Raw genomic sequence first — 25,933 nt, forward strand, 5'->3', positions numbered from 1 at the left:
GTTTCCTGATTCCTTTTCTTTTTCCTGTAGATTCTGATGAGTTGGTCTGTTTCTTCAACTCTTATCATCCACTCTATCCATTGGGGTTCTTTTTCTCTCACATCTGACTGCAGAATCAAAGATACTTTCTAAATATTCTCACTTCCCTGCAGTTTCCTTAGCAGCCAAGCTTTTCAAAAACAAAACACAAAGCAAAACAAAAATAGTGTTCAGTATCTTGCACTACCCTCTCCCTGCTATCAGGCTCCAATAACCCTTTTCCCTAAACACTCAGACTTAATGAAACTGTATTGGTAAATTTAATCAAAGTGTCATAATTTCTTCTGTATCCAATGACTCTTCAAAGTGTGCCTATTCCTTGCTGTTGTTCAGCTTATAATATTTTTAACAATCCATTTTTCATAAACTCCCTCCTAGACTCCCCTTTGTGGAAACACTCACCTTAATTTTCGGATGTTTCCCCCAGTGTTCCATTCTTGGCCTTTATCCTACTCTCTGTCTATGAAGTGTCTTTGGTTGATGTCATTCACTCCTAGGACTTCAATCATACTAGACCCATTTATCCCATTTCTTTACTCTGTGTTCTCCTGGACACTTTTCTTGCTTAGCTCAAGTCTCATATATCTTACTAGTTACTGCACATCTTTAAGCTGATACTCCTCAGGTACAAAACTGAACTTGCCATATTCACGCCCAATTGCAGCCATGGCCTTTTTTCCCTTTAGAAGTACCTCGAGTCTCTGTTGAGATGCAGGGGCACCTGCAGCTATCTTAATGTTGTTGTTTAGCTGCTAAGTCATGCCTAACTCTTTGCAAATCAGTGGACCATAGCCCACCAGGCTCCTCTGTCCATTGGATTCTCCAGGCAAGAATACTGGTATGGATGGCCATTTCTTTCTCCAGGGGATCTTTCCCACCCAGGGATTGAACCCACATCTCCTGAAATGGCAGGTGGACTCTTTACCACTGAGCCACCTGGGAAATCCCCAATTATATTAATACAGTGGTGAAATTTGGCAAAAAGGAGGCCCTCATTAAATGAAGTGGAGATGCAAAAACCACCTAAGCAGATGTTAAAGACAGACTCCAAATACCCGAAGAGATGAACATGCTTAAAACCATTTATTATATAAGGCTCAGGAACACACTATAGCTAAGTTCCTTGGGTGAGCCCAGATGATGCTTTCACTGAGACAACGAGAAATGTCTGTTGGGGAGGTGGTGCGGCACCAGTGACTCCAATAAGTTCAATAATGTTTTCTGTAGCCTAGTCTGGCTCTGGGCTCCCTAAAGGTCAATAAAGGTAATAGAAGTTTGAATATGTGGGGCTAGTGGCAGCGGTAGCATCAGTGGTAATGTGGGTTACATTTTATATATGACATCAAGGGCAGAATTGCAACTAGAAGCCCTGGCTTGCAGCGATCTATGGCAAGAACACACAAATAGGTCATATGACTCTTGGAGGCAAGATGAGATGATGGTTCACCAACAGACAACACATATGTGTGTACATATATATGTGTATATAAATGGGTAAGCAGAGGGCTGGTGTCAGCTGCTTCAGTGATAAGTCACAGTTTTCTAAATAGTTTTTGTATATGACTTAGTTCTCAGAATCAAAGTCCATTAATTGAAGGAAAGGCCATGTCTTCCTCAGGAAGGACTGTATAATGCCAAGAAAGTTTATACCATAATGATTCCCTCAGTTTTTTCCCCATGAGAACCATCAACCCTGGGTTTAGACAATAAAGAAGAGTGTACAAAAAAGCAAAATGGCTGTCTGAGGAGGCCTTACAAATAGCTGTGAAAAGAAGAGAAGCAAAAAACAAAGGAGAAAGGGAAAGATATACCCGTTTGAATGCAGAATTCCAAAGAATAGCAAGGAGAGATAAGAAAGCCTTCCTCAGTGATCAGTGCAAAGAAATAGAGAAAAACAATAGAATGGGAAAGACTAGAGATCTCTTCAAGAAAATTAGAGATACCAAGGGAACATTTCTTCCAAAGATGGGCTCAGGAAAAGACAGAAATGGAATGGACCTAATAGAAGCAGAAGATATTAAGAAGGCGTGGCAAGAATACACAGAAGAACTGTACAAAAAAGATCTTCACAACCCAGATAATCACTATGGTGTGATGACTCACCTGGAGCCAGACATCCTGGAATGTGAAGTCAGGTGGGCCTTAGCAAGCATCACACAAACAAAGCTAGTGGAGGCAATGGAATTCCAGTTGAGTTATTTCAAATCCTGAAAGATGATGCTGTGAAAGTGCTGCACTCAATATGCCAGCAAATTTGGAAAACTCAGCAGTGGCCATAGGACTGGAAAAAGTCAGTTTTCATTCCAATCCCTAAGAAAGGTAATGCCAAAGAATGCTCAAACTACTGCACAATTGCACTCATTTCACACACTAGTAAAGTAATGCTCAAAATTCTCCAAGCCAGGCTTCAACAATACATGAACCATGAACTTCCAGATGTTCAAGGTGGTTTTAGAAAAGGCAGAGGAACCAGAGACCAAATTGCCAACATCTGTTGGATCGTTGAAAAAAGCAAGAGAGTTCCAGAAAAACATCTACTTCTGCTTTATTGACTCTGCCAAAGCCTTTTGACTGTGTGGATCACAATAAACTGTGGAAAATTCTGAAAGAGATGGGCATACCAGACCACCTGACCTGCCTCCTGAGTAACCTATATGCAGGTCAGGAAGCAACAGTTAGAACTGGACATAGAACAGCAGACTGGTTCCAAATAGGAAAAAGGCTGTATATTGTCACCCTGCTTATTTAACTTATATGCAGAGTAGTACATCATGAGAAACGCTGGGCTGGTTGAAGCACAAGCTGGAATCAAGATTGCCAGGAGAAACATCAATAACCTCAGATATGCAGATGATACCACCCTTATGGCAGAAAGTGAAAAAGAACTAAAGAGCCTCTTGATGAATGAAAGAGGAGAGAGAAAAAGTTGGCTTAAATCTCAACATTCAGAAACTAAGATCATGGCCTCTGGTCCCATCACTTCATTGGAAATAGATGGGGAAACAGTGGAAATAGTGGCAGACTTTATTTTGGGGGGCTTGAAAATCACTACAGATGGTGACTGCAGCCATGAAATAAAAAGATGCTTATTCCTTGGAAGAAAAGTTATGACCAACCTAGACAGCATGTTAAAAAGCAGAGACATTACTTTTTCAACAAAGGTTGGTCTAGTCAAAGCTATGGTTTTTCCAGTAGTCATGTATGGATATGCCGCTGCTGCTGCTAAGTCACTTCAGTTGTGTCGGACTCTGTGCGACCCCGTAGACGGCAGCCCACCAGGCTCCCCCGTCCCTGGGATTCTCTAGGCAAGAACACTGGAGTGGGTTGCCATTTCCTTCTCCAATGCATGAAAGTGAAAAGTGAAAATGAAGTCGCTCAGTCGTGTCCGACTCTTCGAGACCCCATGGACTGCAGCCTACCAGGCTCCTCCGTCCATGGGATTTTCCAGGCAAGAGTACTGGAGTGGGGTGCCATCACCTTCTCCAATGTATGGATATGAGAGTTGAACTATAAAGAAAGCTGAGCGCCAAAGAATTGATGCTTTTGAACTATGGTGTTGGAGAAGACTCTTGAGAGTCCGTTGGACTGTAGGGAGATCCAATCAGTCCATCCTAAAGGAGATCAGTCCTGAGTGTTCCTTGGAAGGATTGATGTTGAACCTGAAACTCTTTTGGCCACCTGATGTGGAGAACTGACTCATTTGAAAATACCCTGATGCTGGGAAAGATTGAAGGCGAGAGGAGAGGAGGGGTGACAGAGGATGAGATGGTTGGATGGCATCACCAACTCAATGGAGATGAGTTTGAGTAAACTCTGGGAGTTGGTGATGGACAGGAAGGCCTGGCATGCTGAAGTCCATGGGGTTGCAAAGAGTCGGACACAACTGAGCAACTGAACTGATTGCCTGTTGAGCATTTAAATGACAATATAGCCCACTAAGATAGTCTATTCTTCATTAGCATTATACTCCCAAAATTTTTAATTTAAAAAATTAGAGGTAATTGACATATAAAATTCATTCATTTTCAGTGTTCTATGAGGTTTGACAAATGCATACATCTGTGTAATGACCATTATAATTTAATACATATATGTGTGTGTATATCATATGGTGTTATTTTTGTTTGTAAAATTCTATGAATTTTTAGACTTGTATCAACTTAGGGATCCATCACGATAATCAGGATACAAATAGCTCTGTCACAACAGTAATCAATGTTAGTGATAAAACATTTCTGCCAGAAAAACCTTTTACTGGTCTAAGTTCTATTAATATATGCAGTGTGTGTGCTCAGTTGTGTCCAACTCTTTGCAACCCCATGGACTGTAGCCTGCCAGGATCCTCTGTCTGTGGGATTCTCCAGGCAAGAATACTGGAGTGGGTTGCCGTGTTCTATTCCAGGGGATCCTCCCAACTCAGGGACTGCACCCACAGCTTCTGTGTCTCCTGCACTGGCAGGTGGATTCTTTGCCGCTCCACCACCTGGGAAGTCCCTAATAGCACATTTGTAATTTGTCCTTTATAGTCTGTTTGCAAGGAAGTTAGCTTGGAATTTTCCCAGTTACATATCTGGCTCCCTACACCTTTGTGTGAACTGAATTAACATGAGTTTATTTGGGCAGTATGTTCCTAAAGGTTGAGGATTCTTTTAGTCCATTTTGGGTACATTTTATATTTCCAATCCCAGTTACACTGCATATGCCTGCACTTAACAGTAGATGTAAAATAAAGCATAGTGATTGTAAAGATGAAGAAAAATAACTTGAATTATTTCAATTCTGTCATTCTAAGTGACCACTTGGAGGTTTTATTTATATTTAAGATTTTTTTTTTACTGTGGAACAACTGAAATTTGCTAGAATAGATTCTGAAGAAAAAATGACATGCACCATATTTGCACTTTCTGGATTTTATTTTGTGAAATGCGACTTTTATAAATCTCTGCCAAATCTATATTTTGTTTAAAACCTCTCTCAACTATCTGCTTATATGTTGAAAATTATGGAAATTTAAATTAACTAAAAATTTCTCCATGAATGAAACAAGCCTGATAAATCTGTTGTACTGTCTATTAAGCATGAATATGTGAAGAAAATCAATTTTGACTTTGACAGATTTGCAGAATTTAAGGCTCAGAAACAGAAATTATATTATTATTCATTACTGCAGCAACCAATATGTAGCTATAGTTTTTACTAACCCTCTGTCCATGGGATTCTCTAGGCAAGAATCCTGGAGTGAGTTGCCATGTCCTTCTCCAGGGGATCTTCCTGACCCAGAGATTGAACCCACGTTTCTTATGTCTCCTGCATTGGCAGGCGGGTTCTGTACCACTGAGCCACCTGGGAAGCCTGCCCAAAATACATTGCTATATTTTAAATGTATAAAGCAGTTATGTATATATTTTTTACTATAAACATAATTTACTTTTAAATCATATGTATTATTTTAGTTCTAGCATGATTGCATATATGCAAATTTCAATAAAACATTTTCAGTGTTTTTATGTTTATTCTTCTTGATTATTATTCATTTCATTTCATGATTATTACTGAAATAGTTTTTTTTTTAATTGAGAAGGGTGGTATTCTGAATGTCAAATATCCTGAGTATGGAGCTGGCAAGCTCATTTCCAGTTTTATGAGGTGAACAGCTTGGTGCCCTTACAGAAGTGAGGAACATTGAAAGAGAACCCAGCTTAGGTGAGATGACCCTATTGTTAGATATACTGAGTTTTGAAGTGTCATAGAAAGGTCCATGAGGAGATGTCAGGTGAGCAGATGGATACAAAGCCCTGAAACTCAGAAGAGAGGTTTGGGCCCAATATTTACATTTGTTACTCATCAAGGCACAGAAAGAAATGGAAACAATGAGAAAGACTAGGCTTGCCTAAGGAGAATAAGGTGTCTGAGAGTTTAAGATGCCCAAGGACTGATTCTGCTGCTGCTGCTGCTAAGTCGCTTCAGTCGTGTCCGACTCTGTGCGATCTCATAGATGGAAGCCAACCAGGTTCCCCCATCCCTGGGATTCTCCAGGCAAGAGTACTGGAGTGGGTTGCCATTTCCTTCTCCAATGCGTGAAAGTGAAGTTGCTCAGCCGTGTACAACTCTTAGCGACCCCATGGACTGCAGCCTACCAGGCTCTGCTGCCCATGGGATTTTCCAGGCAAAGAGTACTGGAGTGGGGTGCCATTGCCTTCTCAGTCCTAACAACTATCTACATCCAAAAATAGATAAAGATGAGGCAGCAAAAGGAACTGGGGAGAAGTGATGATCTGAAAGTAGGAAGAAGAGGGAAAATGAGGTGTCACAGCAGCCAGTGAGTAGGTAATGGGTCAACTATGATAAATGTTACTAAGGGATTGGTGAGATGAGAACAGAAAAGTGCACACAAGACCTCAGGAAACAGAGCATCTTGCTGAACTGGTGAGAGCAGATTCAGGGAGTGCTATGGATGGAGGCAATGTTTTAGAAAGTTGAGAGGAGGATAGAAATTAAGGATGGACAGGAATTTCCCTGGTGGTCCAGTGGCTGACTGTAAGCTAACAGTGCAGGGGGCCGGAGTTCCATCCCTGGTCAGGGAACTAGATCCCACAGTTCAGTTCAGTCACTCAGTCGTGTCTGACTCTTTGCAACCCCATGAATCACAGCACACCAGGCCTCCCTGTCCATCACCAACTCCCAGAGCTTACTCAAACTCTGTCCATCGAGTCGGTGATGCCATCCAGCCATCTCATCCTCTGTCATCCCCTTCTCCTCCTGCCCCCAATCCCTCCCAGCATCAGGGTCTTTTCCAATGAGTCAACTCTTTGCATGAGGTGGTCAGAGCATTGGAGTTTCAGCCTCAGCATCAGTCCTTCCAATAAACACCCAGGACTGATCTCCTTTAGAATGGACCGGTTGGATCTCCTTGCAGTCCAAGGGACTCTCAAGAGTTTTATCCAACACCACAGTTCCCAAAGCATCAATTCTTCGGTGCTCAGCTTTCTTCACAGTCCAACTCTCACATCCATACATGACCACTGGAAAAACCATAGCCTTGACTAGATGGACCTTTGTTGGCAAAGTAATGTCTCTGCTTTTTAATATACTATCTAGGTTGGTCATAACTTTCCTTCCAAGGAGTAAGCATCTTTTAATTTCATGGCTGCAATCACCATCTGCAGTGATTTTGGAGCCCAGAAAAATAAAGTCTGACACTGTTTCCACTGTTTCCCCATCTATTTCCCATGAAGTGATGGGACTGGATGCCATGATCTTCGTTTTCTGAATGTTGAGCTTTAAGCCAACTTTTTCACCCTCCTCTTTCACTTTCATCAAGAGGCTTTTGAGTTCCTCTTCACTTTCTGCCATAAGGGTGGTGTCATCTGCATATCTGAGGTTATTGATATTTCTCCCAGCAATCTTGATTCCAGCTTGTGCTTCTTCCAGGCCAGTGTTTCTCATGATGTACTCTGCATATAAGTTAAATAAGCAGGATGACAATATTCAGCCTTGATGTACTCCTTTTCCTATTTGGAACCAGTCTGTTGTTCCATGTCCAGTTCTAACTGTTGCTTCCTGACCTGCATATAGGTTTCCTCAAGAGGCAGGTCAGATGGTCTGGTGTTCCCATCTCTTTCAAAATTTTCCACAGTTTATTGTGATGCACACAAAGACTTTTAGAAAAAGGAAATTAAGGATGGACACAGGGAATAAAGACTTGTTCAGTCACTAAGTCATGTCCGTCTCTTTGCAACACCATGGAATGTAGCCTGCTGGGATACTCTGTGCATGGGATTCTCCAGGCAGGAATACTGGAGTGGATTGCCCTTTCCTTCTCCAGGGGATCTTCCCAACCTTGAGACTGAACCTGAGTTTCCTGCATTGGCAGGTGGATTCCTTACCACTGAGCCATCTGGGAAACCCCACTCTAGAAGTAGCTGCAATTTAGCTCATGGGAAGGGTCCAGGGAGAGGGAGAGACTGAGTGGAAGATATGGAGGAAGAAACAGATAGTTAAAGATTCATTTAAACGAGCCACAGTAGATTTAGAGGAATTGGCCACCTACAGGGTAATAGGAGGAGTGAAGACAGGATATGTGACCACACACACACACACACACATATATATATATATATATATAATAGTTAAATGAATTACTTAAACTTACCATTTAGGTTTTTATTTTGATTTGGTAAAATGTGGTTTGTTAATCTTTATGATATTACCAAAGATTTTCCATTTAATATTAAATCCAGAAAAATCTGGATTTTTGAGAGCTTTGGATTTTAAATCTGAGAGCTTTGGAATTCTAATCATAAACATTTTGAGTTTTGTAGCTTTGATTACCCTTTTTAAGTCGTATTAGCCATAGGCAATATAAAGATCTATTGTTGGGTCCTGCAGCAAGCATCCAGACCATTGTTTTCTGAAGTGATGCCAAAATATCTCATTGTTTTCATTGCTTCTGTTCTGTAACTATAAAACAAAAAACTTGGATAATTGAGTGAAGTTACTATTTTATTTTGAGATTTATTAGACTGTTTTGATAAATCTCAAAATAGTAACTTCATTCAATTGCAATTTTGCCTTTGATTATTGTGCAAGAATGTAATCTGGTTTATTCATGCTAAGTGGTACTGCATTTTTAAATGCCATAGTATCAACGAACACATTATCTGGGTTACAGACCTGGATTTATTAATCTTTTGTTAAATCTCAGTAGGATTTGTTTATCTGAACATATATCATTGCATAATATGTTGTCTGATGTATCATATGTCAAATCATTTTGTTTATATGATTTTGATCACATGTTCTAAAGCTATAGGGAACCTCAGGTCTTCCTCTCAAATCTGTTTATTCTTCCTTCTCAAATATGTGGCCCCTCAGCTAGATATTGCATTTCTCAATATTCTTCTGTTTACTCTCATCTTTCCTTTCTTCTGGAGAGACATGATAGCCACTGTCGAAAACTTAGATATCCCTGATGTTTGCCACAGCTGTCCCTCTAACCAAGTACCTGGGTGATTTCACTGGGGCAGAGATTGCCTCTTCCTAGTGGTTGTTTCATTACAGTGAAATAAACTTGCATCTTGTTGTGGCCACTTAGCTTTCATATAGAAGCTTAAACTTGACCCTAACATAAAACTTCGTACCTGAAAGTAGGTTTCTTTCTGATGTAGCAAAAAGCTAAGACATGTTTCATTGACTCAGGCTAGCCTTCGGATGGTGATGGCATAGAGACTGCAGGCTGGGAAGCTGATGGTATTTATTGTAGCAAACTTTTTAGCAAAACTGTCATTCATTACAACTTAGAAAGCTGACCATGTGCCTATGGAGGTAATAACTCTATGGAAAGTTGTTGGATGGATCTATCATTTTGTGGTATAGTAGCTATTCCCTGATTCTTTTAGTAAGACAGAAGGAAATGATGAACTCAACAAAAGTTGGAAAATTTGAAAGTGGTGTTTGAAAGCACAGGTGCTTCTAAGAACAAGAACTAAGACTATGTACATGAAGCTTTTCACAAAGGCCTGCCATGAAGTTTCAGCCAAATTACAGGATATAACTTTGTGCCAGAAAATCATGTTCCTTTTGATATGTGACTAAGATGGTTTGTTTTAAATTTCCATAGGTTATCTTCTTTAAAAAGTGAAGTGGCTTCCAGGATAGCTCAGACTTTAAATCTGCCTGCAATGCAGGAGACATGAGAGATGTGAGTTTGATCCCTGGGTCGGGAAGATCCCCTGGAGAAGGGAATGGCAACTCAGTCCAGTATTCTTGCCTGGAGAATTCCATGGACAGAGGAGTCTGGCGGGCCACAGCCCATGGGGTTGCAGAGTCAGATGTGACTGAGCGACAGGCACTTTCACCCTCATTAAAATGAGAAAGAAAGAAATGGACTGGAAACTGATTTTGCCATACAAGGGAGACTTCAGAATGTGTCCTGAAAGGAACTTTGGGTGATGTTACTTGAACATGGAAGTGACTGGTGTAGGGTAAGGGAGTAGAGAAGGCGAGGTTCGGAAAAAGAACAAGACCGGCACTTAACAGGAACAGATCACCTTCAATGAGGAGAGAAGGGGCAGCAGTCAGATTAGTGAGCTGCTGCACTAACCCAAGAAAAGAGTAAGTATTTATCGGCATATATGTGGAAATCTACCGTCTTAAGGGGGCCCGTTCTTCTCCAAGGTTGTTCGGGTTAGTTATCTCTTAAGTGGCTAGGGCAAGGAATTCTGGAAATCGGCCAGAGGCTGGGACCGGCTGGGAGCTGAGCACAATGGACCTTATTGTCCATTTTTGATCCTGCAGGTGAGAGAGTTCTTTGTTTTACATGGGATGGTGGGGAGGACCCAGAGGGGAGTTTTAACTCCAGGCTGTTGTGAGCCGTGTAACTTTCCTTCAACTGGTACCACGTTGATCGGGCGTCTATTATGTTTAGGGGAAATATCAGGCCATACAACTGGCCTAGCAAAGATCCCAGGCTCTTGAAACTGCATTATCTCAAAGCCTGTGAGAAAACTACATAGCCCCCAAGGAGAACATATCCCTCCAGCACCCATTTCAGATGTTGGGACAAGAATAAAGACCAGGAAGAAACTCCCTGCCATGGGGAGTAGCCTGGATGACAATGGATAGGGCAGTTCATCCCAGAGACTTAACCAGTGTCTGATCTACTAATCTGCTCCACCATCCAGGGCAGGGACCTTTTTCAGTTCCTCTCTAGTGCTGGTGACTGCATACATCCACTTGAGAGTCCCTTGGACTGCAAGGAGATCAAACGAGTCAGCCCTAAAGGAAATCAACCCAAAAGTCATTGGAATGACTGATACTGAAGTTCCAGTACTTTGACCACCTGATGTGAAGAGCCGACTTATTGGAAAAGATACTGATGCTGGGAAAGATTTAAGGCAAAAGGAGAAGGGGTGGAAGAGAATGAGATGGTTATATAGCATCACTAATTCAATGGACATGAATTTCAGCAAACTCTGGGAGATAGTGGAGGATAGAGGAGCTTGGTGTGCTGCACTTCATGGGGCTGCAAAGACTTGGATACGACTTAGTGACTGAACAACAACATGCATTTGCAATTATTTCCTTGTCTGAATGGGAAAGTTTACAGGGGTTATTGTATAAAAGAGAGAGGGGACAGATTACAAGATGATATCCCAACAGGAGATATCGCTGAACCTGATGAAAAGGACTACATATCACCTAAAATATTCAGGATTTTGGAATAGAGGTAGTACCTGAAGGGGGCCTTGTATTGTCTCCCTTGGGGCAAAAGTCTATGTATGGAAGGAGAACACAGATTATTCTTTGGCAGGCTAGAGTAATAGGTTATGGGAGATTGCAGGTTGTTGCCCATTTTTAGTTCTCTTCTCTCTCTCTGCTTAGTCCTGTGGGCACCAGCAAGAAATCACATTTTCCAGAAGTCTTTGAAACTAGGTGTAGCCCTAAATTCCAACTAATGTGATGTGTGGATAAATACTATCTATTCCTTCTTTCTTTATTTTTTCTGGCTGTGCTGGGTCATTTGTTTCAGTGGGTAGGTGTTCTCTCATTGCAGTGCATGGGCTTAGTTACCCTGCAGCCTGTGGGATCTTAAGTTCCCCAACCAGGAATTGAACTTGGCATCCCCTGAACTGAAAGCTGATTCTTAACCACTGGACCACCAGGAGAGTCCCCTGGGTTGCCTTCTGAAAAGTTTTTGCCCTGGAGTTTCTACTACCTTTACTTCCTTCTAATTGAAGATGATCAGAACACATATGAAAGCACTAAACTGAGACAGGCAGAGCTGCCTTGGTGCCTGGGGGACTTCCTGGAGCAGAGACATCCTGTCTGCACTGAATAATGACATGGAAGAGGGGAGAAAAAGCCTACCTCATTTGAGCCAATAATTTTGATGTGTCTTTGTGTACAATTTAAATAGTAAAAGCAGCTTAGTTTTTATGGTAATTCAAATAACCATTTCACATGTCTCTATAATCAATGTCATGTCATTTTAAAAGAAGTGACTTTACTGAAGACTATAACTAGAGAGGCAAAAGACAAAGGAAATCCATCTAAGTGTATATTGAAAGAGGAGCAATAACAATTAGACACAGATATAAAATGTTTTATAAAGAGATAATGCATAATTATACAGCCATATATATGGTTGCACAATTATTTGTTTTATTGTTTTATTATTCATAGAATCAGAGACACATAATTAGTGGGTAGCTTAGAAGTAGTTTTTTAATATTTTGATTTGACTGATATCTGGGCACTGAGATCAATGGGGGTTTCCAAAATACTTCCCTTGGGAATGCTAAAAGGTATAGAATAAGAAGATATATTCCTAAATCAAATAAGTAGAAAATATTTCATAAACCAAACTGAATAAACTTGTTTAAGGGAGAGTTTTTTCTGTTTTTCTGTGTTAATCTGGGCTCCCTAGGTGGCCCAGTGGTAAAGAATCCACCTGCCAGTGCAGGAGACATGAGAGACGTGAGTTCCATCCCTGAGTTGGGAAGATCTTCTGGAGGAGGAAATGGCAACCCACTCCAGTATTCTTGCCTGGGAAATCGCATGGACAGAGGAGCCTGGTGGGTTACAGTCCATGGGGTTGCAGAGAGTTGGACACGACTGAGCACACACACACACCTATGTTAATTTATACTGTATGTCTCCAAGGGAGGCTTCTTTTCTACAGAATATGAAATGGCACTGGTATTCTCCATAACATAGGGTAAGCAATTTGTTGTTGTTTAGCTGCTCAGTTGTCTCTGACTCTTTTGCCACCCCGTGGATTGTAGCCTGCCAGTCTCCTCTGTTGTGGAATTTCCCAGGCCAGAGTACTGGTTGCCATTTCCTATTCCAGAGCATCTTCCCAACCCAGGGATCGAACCTACATCTCCTGCACTAGCAAGTGAATTCTTTACCACTGAGCCACTTGGGAAGCCCTAGGGTATTCAGTAATGTGTCAAACAAAATAGTGAAGCCATGCCCAGATACTCTGGCTTGCAATGAGCTGAATGTACTCATTATGCTAATCTTTACCTCTCCTCAGAACACTTTTATGCTCACTCCATTGTACCTGGGATACAGCCAGACTTTCTCACACTGATGTCCAGCACTAGCAGAAGCTGAAATCCATCTATGAGCTTGTCTGTGACCATGGATTACACCTTCCTTATAGAGGCAGCCATGAGCACCAGTTTGGTTAAAGCCACCCTCCCTACCCCTTGCGGAATTTTAGCCTGCATGGGAGACTTCTAATAAAAATGACCAATTTACTAAACCCAAGGAACTGTGTTATTTATGTTAAAGATTATGAGCATTTAAAAAACAGTACTGGTTTGGTTTAGGAGGAATCATCAGTCATACTAGAGGTCTTAGTTTTAGAATCTTAGGTCTCTCTGATGAGTTGTAGCTGGAACTTGAAAATGAAATGACCTGCTGGTCCCTGATTCTAAGAATAAGAGAGTGTGGGAGAATGCTCTTGGGAGTATGATCATTCTGTTGATACTGTGAGAAAGTTGGTTTTTCTTTAAAAAATTTCAGAGTTTCCTTAGGGAAAACATTTATTAAATCATGAATGATATAAGAAGACAAAATCCACTGAGGATAAAGAGGGGGTGAAAGTGCCCTGAGTCCTCAGTAGAAAAAGGGACAGAGATTCGAGAAGAGTCTGTATGAGATAGCTGATGATGAGGAACCCAGGAGAGAACAATGAAGTTCTGACTGATGTTCTGGCTTCTTAAGGCTCAGAACCATCTGCATGAAATAGACTAAAACCATCAGGAAACAACAACAAAGACAGCAAGGGAAGGAGGACTCCAACTGGAAACTCCAAAGGCAACATGGCTCGTATAGCAACCCTTGGTGTTTTTACAATGCCCTATACCATGCAATTGATATAACTGTTGGTTGAGATCTTGGGTATTTTCATCCATCACCAAATTATGGAAATATGGGCAAGGGACTTGAATTCTCACATAATCCAACTGTGAAATCGGATATTGTTTTGTTGTTTGTACTACTGACATTTCCCTAAGGATATCCTGAGGATAAAATTAAGAAATTTACTTAAAACACTAAGCACATAATGATCAATCAGTAAATGTTAATTGTTTTGTTGTATTTACAAATATTTACATCCATATCACCCATTTTTTTTCCTTCAGAGTACCCCCGTGGCATCATTACTTCCTCAATTTAGATAGCTACACTGATGATCAAAAAGGTTTACCTGATCTAAATCAAGTTCCAAAGAGAACTCAAGTGGGGGTTTCCTAATTGTGAGTTCAGTGTTTGTCTTTTCTTCTGCTACACCATGGCTGTTTTTCAGAATTAAGAGTATGATGAATTCAGTGATTTAAGTTAAAGTTTTTTGGGGTGGTTATTCAGTTTTTTTTTCCCATGATATTTGTTTGTAATTTTAAGTAAACCCGTATATTACAAAGCTCTAGGTTAGGCACTCCGTTGAGATGTTGATTACATGCAAATTCCCACTTCTGGGTGACCCTTCTGGTCATCTAATTCAAGTGCTCAAGCTAAGACACTTAATTTTCCACAGTGTGGGTCTTTGCAAAACTGACATCTGAAAAGAGAAAATTATGTTTGTAAGTTTTTAACTAAGAATATTGTCTTATTCAGGTGAAATCTATGAATCCCAAATTCCAGTATTTTTTTTTTTACATTAATAAAAGATCTGTAATGTTCATCATTCTATGGTGGCTCAGATGATAAAGACTCCACCTGCAATACAGGAGACCTGGGTTCAATCCCTGGCTTGGAAAGATCCCCTGGAGGAGGGCATGGCAACTCACTCCAGTATTCTTGCCTGGAGAACCCCGTGGACAGAGGAGCTTGGCGGGCTATAGTCCATAGGGTCACGAAGAGTGAGACACTGCTGAAGCATCTTCTCACGCATGCACACAATGTTAATCACAAAGGGAAGGAATTTTTTAGCAATACGTGGGCATTACAGAAATATTAGTAACTTTTGGGTAAAATTGAAATATATTTAAATATATTTAATATATACAGAAAAGTAGACATCTATAACAACTTCCACATTAATACCCCCACATTAAAAAGTTTGTATTTTACATGTTACATTGAAATTGCTGTATATCTTTCCCAGTCATATTGTAATGATGTTTGTACATATGAATCAAAGGTAAACTATAGGTGTGTTTTTGTATCTGAAATCATATGATCTCCAGTGTACAGTTTTAACTCAAAATATGATTTCAGAATTTTTTATGTAGCTCTCATCCATTAGTTTTAGAATGCCATTAAGTATAACAAAATTTACTTAAGTATAATTTTGTTTTCCTCTTTGAGAAATAATGCATTGATGAGCAGAACTTACTTGTAGTTGCCCACTGCTGATATGTGTAAGAGTTTATTTAGAATGTGTATAGCTAGAAGTGGAATTACTAAGTCATCATTTTTGGATGTTGCCAAAACTTTTCTCCAAAGTGATTTATTCCATTTCTTTTCACAAGACTAGGTTATGACACTTGCCATTTCCACAAGCTCTTACCAACACTTGGGATTAACCAACATTTTAATCTACTGCCATGTGTGAAATTATATTTCACGGTTGAGTTCCATTTCTCTCACTATTGGTAAAGGTGAGCTTCTTCAATACGTTTTGGATATTCTGGTTTCCTCTTATGTAAAACGTCTGTGTACATCTGGTTCACTCGAACATTCCTATCTATATATCTTATCTGTAATATTGTCTATTATCTAACAAACTCTAGTTGGGTTAAGCAGAAAATAAATGTATTAAAGGAATTTAAGCTGTTCATAGAGTGTCCTAGAAAGTCAGAGAACGAGATTTGGATGGTATATCATCAATAATGATAGGTCTTCCACATCATGGGGGCCCCTCCAGCAAAAATAATCACTTCTTCAGCTCCTCTTTCCAATGGAATATCTGAACCCAGAAAACATGGTTTCAATATAATGATATTGATGATTGAGTTCCAGAATCTTAACCATGTATTCAAGCCAAATACTTCAAAGGAGGCTGGGAAATTGAGATCTGCTTTTTATTTTGGCACTGAAGGACTCCTGATATAGGAATTTTTCCAAGTATAGAAGGATATTCATAAACACACACATACACACATATTAGACACAGGCATGAACATCTTCTAAATCATGCCCCTTGGCTGACCTAACCTCTTGACAAAGCCCTCTTTGGGCTTACATTTCTCAATAGCATCAAAAATAAACAAAACATTCCTCCTTGGCATGTTGTAACTACTTCTCTTGGAAATAGAAACCACATTAATCTTTTCCCAAAAATCTGATCAGTGTCTGTATCCTGCTCAAAGTTCAAGATTTCTGGGGAATACTAAGTCATCTTTGGTTCTAAAATAACTGTCTAAATTATAGGCTTCACCATTGCACACAATATAAAACATGTGTTTAGCACAATGAAGAAGAAAAGGTTAGACACTAGACCTTGCTTTTGCATCTGCAATGAGGCTCTGTGACTCCTGTTCTTTCTACATGTCCCCTTGCTCTTAGTCAGCAATGTGCATGGTGTGAGTTCTTTACCTGTTGAAATAATTGATCTCTTCATTCTTAGAGCCCTGAGTCCTTAGCAGTCTTACCTAGATCATATTGCCTTGGACTCCTCTTTTTACCAATGAGATTTATCATTGGTTGCATAGTTTCTCCTCCCTGTTTTCATTGTCTCTCTGTTCCCATTTTTGAAAAAAAAAGAAAAAAGCAATCATAAAAAGATCATTTATTTATGGATCATGCTGTATGACCGACCTGAGACAGCAGGGATCTCAGCTGATTGTCATTTTTCAGGGACCCAGGCTGATGGAGGCTTCAACTTGACACAAAGTTCCATGATGGCTAAAGCATGAAGAGGAGAACAAGGCAAATAATTTAATATATCTGAATACTCTGCTTGCATTTTCTTGGCTTTAGCTAAGTCTCTAGGCCAACAAGGCCATAACTAGATCATAGATGTAGGGAAAAATGATCGTACCATATGCCTGGGAAGAAGAGACACATATTTGGCAATGGACTTACGTAAGGATTACCATAAGCAACAACCTTATTTTACCTTGATAAATCACAATTAGTTAACCCCATCAACCCTTCCCTGTTTTCTTTCTTGTCAATGGCATGAGGATCTAAATAGGTAAGGTGACATGCTCAACTTCTGTCCTGGAAAAATCTTTGTGCCCCCTGCCAAAAGCATTCCTCCCTTTAATACTATGTTCTTTAAAACTGCAACACCTAGAATGATTGAATGGAAAACAGAACATTTGTGCCTGATCATTGTGTTTAGTAGTGAGAGGCGTCCCTCCCATTACGATCTGTGGATCTCAGATTCATGTATTCAAACCTTGGGAGAAGCAACACTGTCCATCTTAGAAGCAAGAGGGACCATTTTACAAGGTGGTGCCTTTTAACTGATGATGTGAATGAGTGTGCAATGGCCCATCCACTCTTCTTTAGGGCCAGTGAGTAATGGGACGTGTGGCAGGGCCAGGGCATGCCGTGAGTGCTAGCCTATCACTTTGCCTTATCTTCCATGAAATAGGGTCCTTTGCAAATGCACTATGGTATGGAGGAGTAAGATGCCAAAAGGGAACATTTTTCTTTTGTCAAGTCTCCTGGGAAACAGACTTTGAGACTACTCTGTGCAGGAGGTTTCCTGGAGTGTGCTCTCTGGAATGACACTGGAAGGGGAGTGAGGAAGGAGGATCATACACAGAGAAACTCGACTGAAATGCAGTAGAGGCCTCACCTTCTGCTTTAGGGAGTTCAGAACTGGGATGGCCTTTCACTGGGACAAGAGGGCTGGGGCTTTTTACCTCTGCCTCAGCCTGTCCTTGGATGCAGGCTGCACCAAGGAAGAGGCATAGACACAAACAAAGTGGATCTTTTGACCAGGAGCAAATTCTAGAAGAATTGTTAGCTGTGAGTTGCCACCAGCCAATCCCCAGCAGTTGGGGGAGCAAGGCCGCAGCCAGTTCATGGCAGCATTTCTGTGACATTCAGTAAGCTCCCGTGTGGTATTGTGGAGAGAAGCAGGGTAGGCAGGGAAAGCAATGTGATCCAGAACAAGCAAATCTTTTTTTTTTTTTTCTTTTTTGGACACACAGATGTTTATTGAATTAAATATAAAAATGCATCAATGAAATCTTTATTATTGGAGGATAATTGTTTCACAAGGTTGTGTTAGTTTGTGCTGTACAATGAAGTGAATCAGCTATATGTATACACAAGTGGTGCAGTGGTAAAGAATCCACCTGCCAATGCAGGAGATGAGGGTTTGATCCCTGGGTCAGGAAGATACCCTGAAGAAGAAAATGGCAACCCACTCCAGTATTCTTGCGTGGGAAATCCCACGGACAGAGGAGCCTGACGGGCTACAGTCCATGGGGTTGCAGAAAGTTGGAGACGACTTTGTGACTGAGAACCCACGTATACACATCCCCTGACTTTTGGACTCCCCTTCCATCCTTCCCCTCCCACCCCTCTAGGTCATCACGGAACACCAAGCACAGCTCCCTGTGCTGTACAGCAGATTGCCACCAGCTGTTTTACACATGGTATCGGTGTTGATGTCAAACCTCACCTCTCAATTCATCTTGCCCTTCCCACTGTATCCACACGTCCATTCTCTACATCTGCATCCCTATTCTTGCCGCGGGACTAAGTCCATCTGTGATGTAAGTCAGACAGCAAATCTTGTTTGAGTTAAAACAAGTTGCTGCTCCTCACTTCCATGATGAGAGGGTGCCATGTAATCAGCCTGCCCTTTACTGGCTGCTAGTATCTGCAGGTTCTGTTCATAAATGTGAGCCAGTCAGCTGGGAAGTAGTCATTTTAGCCAGGAGAGTCCACATTGTTCAGGGCAAGTATGACTTCCATGTGGCCCCCCTGGATAGTCCGCTAAGATGATTGTATTTTTTATTCTTTAGCTTATTAATATTATATTCATTGAGACATTTTTTTTCTGATGTTGTACCAGCCTTACATTGTAAAGAAAATCTTTTTCTTGGGCAAGATTAAATCTAGACACGTTGCTAGATTTGATTTGCCAATATTGTATTAGGATTTTTCCATCTATGTTCATAAGTGTGATAGGGCTATAATTATCTAGTTCTCTACTTATCTAATTTTGGTGTCAAGATTAAATCAGTCTCATAAAAGAAGCTGGGTATTTTTTTTAACCTTTTTCTATTCTTTGAAACTGGTTGAAAGGATTATCTCCTCATTGTAGCTTAGAGAAAATTTACCAGTAACGTTTTTTTTACCAATCTGATCTCACCTTCTACTCCCCATCCACTGTCAATTCCTTACACTCCAGTGTCACCAGCCCATTGAGGGTAGCTGGAACATGCTGGGAGTCTGTTTGCAATGAAGTTCTGTTTTGGCTCTTTCTTCTGCTTGGACTCCTCTATTGCCAGATATCCACACAGCTGCTTTCTCCCTTCTGAACCTGTCTTCTCAGGAAAACCCACTTTGACTTTCAATTTAAGGCAAATCACTCAATTCAGGAAAACCACTTCGTTATACCCATCTTGCTTCTTCCCACCCCGTCCAGAACTTCCCTTTCTTTCATCTTGTTCTATTTCCTCATAGTCTTTATTTCCTTCTAGAATATAATTCTTATCATTTTTATAGTTATTTTTGTGCCCCCTCACTAGAATTTCAGCTCTATAAAGATAGCATTTTTGGGGGGTTCAGTTTTGCTTGCTGATGAGCCCAGTTGCCTAGAATATTGTCTGACAAATAGTAGGGTCTCAATAAATATTTGTTTAATGAATGATTTGTTGAATAAATGGTGCTAGGGCAAAGGATCTTAAAGTGTTAGTGGCCTTAAGGGAGGATGGGATTTTTGTAACCACCAATCTATTTTCTGAACTACTTTTATAAAAAATTTAGATTTTACACAATGGGAAGAGGATAGTCTCTTTAATAAATGGTTTTGGGAAAAACTGGTTATCCACATGCAAAACCGACATTGACCCTTATCTTATATCATACACAGAAATTAACTTAAAATGGATTAAAGACATAAACGTAAAGACCTGAAACCATAAAACTCCTAGAAAAAAAACACAATGACAAAGCTCCTAGACTTTTGTCTTGGCAATGATTTTCTTGGATAGGACACCAAAAAGGACTTTGCTAAGTGTTTTCACCACACTCTCATGCATGCATGTGTGCACACACACAACACGTGGTAACTGTGTGAGTTAACAGATGCGTTACTTAGCTTGATTGTGTAATCATTTCACAATGTATACTTTTACTATACCACCACATTGTATATCTTTGAAAAAAGAAAACTTACTAGCATCCTGGAGGGGGTTAGATTTTCTGTTCTTTCATAAGTTAATTCTGTAATTTATAATTTTCTATGTCATTCCTCTCAATTGTGAAGTATATTGGCAAATATTCAAATTAATTTCATAATACTTTTAAATTTCGTATAAATATATAAATTTATATGTAGTCGGGTCCTACTTTTTCATCCATCATTTCTCTCCCGTCTTCACTTTCTGATCAATTTTATTTCAGGATAGTTTATTTTGTGGCTATTTTCAAAGAAATCAGCTTCAAATTTGCTGATCATCTTAAATTTTCTCTTTCATGCTTTTATCCATACTATTCCTATTCATCTTCAATCCTTTGGTTCATACTATTTTTCTAGCTTCTTAAATTGAATACTTAACTCATTTATTTTTAATAATTCTTTTTAAAAGGTGCTTTTAATACTATAATGGATCTCTAGTTCCACTTATGCTATATCCCATGGGTGTTGATATGTAGTTCATGTATTGTCATTGGGTTCTAAATATTTTATAAGTTTCATTGTGCTTGCCTCTTAAATCATTAGTTATTTAAGAGTATATAGGATTTTGGGGGGACTATCACTTACTACTGATTCCTAGTTTTTTTATACTGTGGCCAGAGATCATATCCAGCGTAATAACAATTATTTGAAATGTTTTAAGAATTATTTTATGGTCAAGTACATATTCAAATTTTATAAATATTTCTTATATACCAAGCTTCTTTGTATATAATTCTCACTAATTATGTAACTCTTTATTTCTGGTCTTTCTGGTAGAAAAATTTCTAACAGTAATATAAAAAGTCTGCCACAATCTTTTTTGTCAATTTCATCTTTAATTCTGTCAGTTTTTGCCTAGTAATTGTAGGCGATGGGGAAAAAAATCACCTAAATTCTTCAAAATTAAAGTTTCTAATTTTTATAGTTATTATAAAATATTGGCTATATTCTTTTTGCTGTACAGTATATCCTTGTGTTTTATACATAGTAATTTGTGCCTCTTAATCTCCTATCCGTATACTGCCCTTTCTTTCCCTTCCCACCCGGTAACCACTAGTTCGTTCTCTGTATCTGTGACTCTGTTTCTTTTTTGTTATGTTCACTAGTTTGTTTTATTGATTGGATTTTATATGTAGGTGATGACATACAGTATTTGTCTTTGATTTATTTCGCTAAGCATAATACTCTTCAGGTTGCATTCATGCTGCAAATGACAAAATTTCATTCTTTTTACGGATGAATAGTACTCCATTGTATGTATATACCATGCCTTCTTCATTCATTCATCTGCTGATGGGCATCTAGTTTGCTTCCATGTCCTGGCTATTCTAAATAGTGCTGCAGTGAACACTGAGGTATGTGTGTAGCCTGGGGGCCTGACGTTCACATTACTTCAATGTCCTTGTTTTTGTTTCCACTCTTGACTTTGGGATCTGCTAAGCTGTCCTTCTCTCAGGTGTAACCCGCTATTATTATCCTGGAGTCCTGTTGATGTTGCAAAGTGGGACATTCTATAGTATTATGATGTCTCGATCTTTTGATGGGCCTATTTCCCTGGGCTGTGACTATTGCCAGTGTTTCTTAGCTTCTCCTCTTAGGTAAAACAAGAAAAGTAAAAGCAGTTGGAGAATGGAAATGCCCTTTCCCAGAGGTGGGCTATAACTCTGGTAAAAAGATATTTTCTTTAGAATATAGACTTTTTTTGTGTGGAGAATGCTCTATGTACATTCACAATGATTAATCTTCCCTTCCCCCAACAGAGCCAATAGGGCTCTTTCTACGTTATTTATCATGAGCATGTGATGGGGCTTCTGGAGATGAAAGCCATGGCACTAGGGGCCACCCCCTTTAGAAGGGCACTGGGCCCTTGCCCCTGGAGTTTCTAACTCTTACACTCATCCATAGTATCCTACAGAAATTGGAAACCCCAATCAGTCACTAACTCTAGCTCTGATTCCCATTTTTGTAAGATACTCTTTATTTTGGCCAATGTCTGTTTTTTTATTTGCATAATTTTTTTAATTGGAGGAAAATCACAATATTGTGTTGGTTTCTGCCATATAACAACGTGAATCATCCATAATTAAAACTCAGTCAGTTCTAGCCAGGTAGATGACACTAGAGTCTGTTACACAGTGAAGTAAGTCAGAAAGAGAAAAACATATATATTAACACATATATATGGAATCTAGAAAAACTGTACTGATGAATCTATTTGCAGGGAAGGAATAGAAGCGCAGATGTGGAGAACAGGCTTGTGGACACAGTTGGGGAGGGAGAGCGTGGGGCAAGTTGAGAAAGTAGCCTTGACAATAAATACACTATGGATAGCTTGCGGTGAACGGTGCCACAGGATTCGTGGTCTCCAAAGGAGAAGATTTAACTCCAGAATCAGACAGTCTCAGTCACCCAGAGCTTTGTGTAGATTTTATTTAAAGTGGAAGTGACAGAAGAAGCTTCTGACTTAGACATCAGAAGGGGGCGGGAGAGTACCCACCTCACTAGTTTAAGTGGTGGCCTTCTATACTTCTCAGCCAGCTGCTGAGAATAGATAAAAAGAATACCTCAAGGTTGTAAGAGTTCCATCAGACCCTTTCCCAAGGCATACATCCCAAGATAGCTTTGGTACAAGATTAGCCAGGGAGAAAGGGTCCCAGGCTCAGTCTCTGGGAGAGACATATACTGCTGCTGTGTAATCCGGGGGACAAGTCTTGGGAAACAGGTTCCCAGGCAAGATTTGTTACAATTGTTAACATGGAGTCTAAGAAAAGCATTTCCCTGAGTAAGACATTGTGCTGTGTGATCATTAGCTCCTAAGGAAGGGCTAGTTCTCAGACAAGATACATTGTTGCACAAGGCTTAAGCAAAGCCCAAGCTAGAATGTTCACCTCCGCCTTGAAGGGGCCTGGACTGCCTAAGCTTTAACCCTCTCACTATCACGTGTAAAATAGATAGCTTGTGGTAAGTTGCTATATAGGACAGGGAGCCTAGTCTGGCTCTGGGCTAGAGGGGTGGGATGGGGGATGAGGTGGGAGGCACAAGAGGAAGGGGATTATTATGTAAGATACTTTTTGCCCCTTTACCTGATTGGAGGTAAAGGGAGGTCTGCCGGTTTCCAGACCTGACAACTGTCAGGACAATGGCTTTGGCTTTTGATTTATCATTCTATTTCTGGCCCATGAAAATTTTTAGCTTGTTTTGAACTAGAGCTATTTTTAAAATATATTTATCTTATACTTTATCTATCATTGCTATGCTTGAGGAGGATAATTTTAAAACCTGAAACTATTGGGATGGGAATTCTGAAGTTTATTTTAATCTAAACTTTGACTTTTGGACATTTTTTATATAAATAATGATGTCTATAAATCACATTTAGTCCCTGTTATACTCTGAATTTCTGTGGTGAATACAATTATCTCTTTGAACTTTGTAATGAAAAGACATTTTTTAATAATCTGATCAAAGAGAACTTTTTCCATCCCTGTAAGAGATTATAATACCATATTGCCTTACAAACTATCTTAATATTGCTATATGGCTAGATGTATAACTTCTAAATATTATAATATCTGTAAGTTTTCCATGACAATTAGAATTACAAAAGTGCACAAAATATTAGCAGTATTGACCATTAAATGCCAGGTAGGACTTCCCTGTTGGCTCTGATGGTAAAGAATCTGCCAGTAATGCAGGAGACCTGGGTTCAATCCCTGGGTTGGGAAGATCCCTTGCAGAAGAGAATGGCTACCCATTCCAGTATTCTTGCCTGGAGGATTCCATGGACAGAGGAGCCTGGCGGGCTATAGTCCAAAGAGTCTGACACGACTGAGTGACAAACACTTTCACTTCCAGAGAGAATTTATTATGTGTCAATCCCTTCTGAAAATTAAGGACCTCAGAATAACCATGTTTACGATATGTGTAAATGATAATTGTAGGTTAGACACTAATTGAAGAAAGTAAATAGACTCTTTAGCAGTTTTCAAATCTTTTGGACTTAGGTTATAAGTGGTTAGGAAATATATAGCAGCTTTGGTCCCAGTGCAAAATTACCCTAGAGTTATGAACCTTTGAATATCTAGCAGTTTTTCAATTTCCAAGCTACTGTACATATCTTCATTTCTGGATTTGCAGGCCAATGGATGGGGTGGGAAGAGCTGAACTTGAAAGCTTTGAAAGCTGTTTTTAAAAATAATTTTTCTATATGTACTTTCACAAGAAAATAAAATATGGTAATGTTAAAATGATCATGTACTTAAAATAATGGTACTTACAGAGTGTCTTTTCCTTAAATGTGAATTATAACCAAAAGAAATGGTTGCTTTACCTTACAGACAGGAAAACCTAGAAATGGAAATGTTTCATTTGGATGCCCTGGTGACAGACCCGAAATAAGTGCTGAAGCTCATATCAGGGCCTGAGACTTTGACAAGAATTCTGTCCCTTTCCATTCGAGGTCAGGTTTTGCCTCTAAAAGCTGACTAACCTTCTTGGTTCTCCTGGGATTACTGGTCTGGAACTTCTACCTCATGGTCAACACCGAAATCAGATTGATTATATTCTTTGCAGCCAAAGATGGAGAAGCTCTATACAGTCAACAAAAACAAGACCAGGAGCTGACTGTGGCTCAGATCATGAACTCCTTATTGCCAAATTCAGACTTAAATTGAACAAAGTAGGGAAAACCACTAGACCATTCAGGTATGACCTAAATCAAATCCCTTACGATTATACAGTGGAAGTGAGAAATAGATTTAAGGGACTAGATCTGTTAGAGTGCCTGATGAACTATGAACTGAAGTTCGTGACATAGCACAGGAGACAGGGATCAAGACCATCTCCATGGAAAAGAAATGCAAAAAAGCAAAATGGCTGTCTGAGGAGGCCTTACAAATAGCTGTGAAAAGAAGAGAAGCGAAAAAGAAAGGAGAAAAGGAGAGATATAAGCATTTGAATGCAGAGTTCCAAAGAATAGCAAGAAGAGATAAGAAAGTCTTCCTCAGCAATCAATGCAAAGAAATAGAGGAAAACAACAGAATGGGAAAGAATAGAGATTACTTCAAGAATATTAGAGATACTAAGGGAACATTTCTTGCGAAGATGGGCTCGATAAAGGACAGAATTGGGCTGTCGTCTCTAGGGTCGCACAGAGTCGGACACGACTGAAGCGACTTAGCAGCAGCAGCAACAGAAGCAGAAGCTATTAAGAAGAGGTGGCAAGAATACACAGAAGAACTGTACAAAAAAGATCTTCACGACCAAGATAATCATGATGGTATGATCACTCACCTAGAGCCAGACATCCTGGGATGTGAAGTCTAGTGGGCCTTAGAAAGCATCACTACAAACAAAGCTAGTGGAGGTGATGGAATTCCAGTTGAGCTATTTCAAATCCTGAAAGATGATACTGTGAAAGTGCTGCACTCAATAGGCCAGCAAATTTGGAAAACTCAGTAGTGGCCACAGGACTGGAAAATGTCAGTTTTCATTCCAATCCCAAAGAAAGGCAATGCCAAAGAGCACTCAGACTACTGCACAGTTGCACTCATCTCACACGCTAGTAAA

General features: G+C 39.9%; 1 long non-coding RNA gene across 1 annotated transcript in view; it reads left to right on the forward strand.

The window, feature by feature from the left end:
* LOC132346611 (uncharacterized) overlaps positions 1-13,289 on the forward strand; it is a 148,507-nt gene extending 135,218 nt beyond the window's left edge. The window contains exon 6 of the long non-coding RNA XR_009496511.1: positions 13,079-13,289. This is a non-coding gene — a long non-coding RNA (uncharacterized lncRNA). The remainder of the gene's footprint in view (positions 1-13,078) is intronic.
* The last annotated feature ends 12,644 nt before the right edge of the window (positions 13,290-25,933 follow it).

The sequence above is a fragment of the Bos taurus genome, chromosome 11 (genome assembly GCF_002263795.3).
Source record: "Bos taurus isolate L1 Dominette 01449 registration number 42190680 breed Hereford chromosome 11, ARS-UCD2.0, whole genome shotgun sequence".
Taxonomy (NCBI): Eukaryota; Metazoa; Chordata; class Mammalia; order Artiodactyla; family Bovidae; genus Bos; species Bos taurus.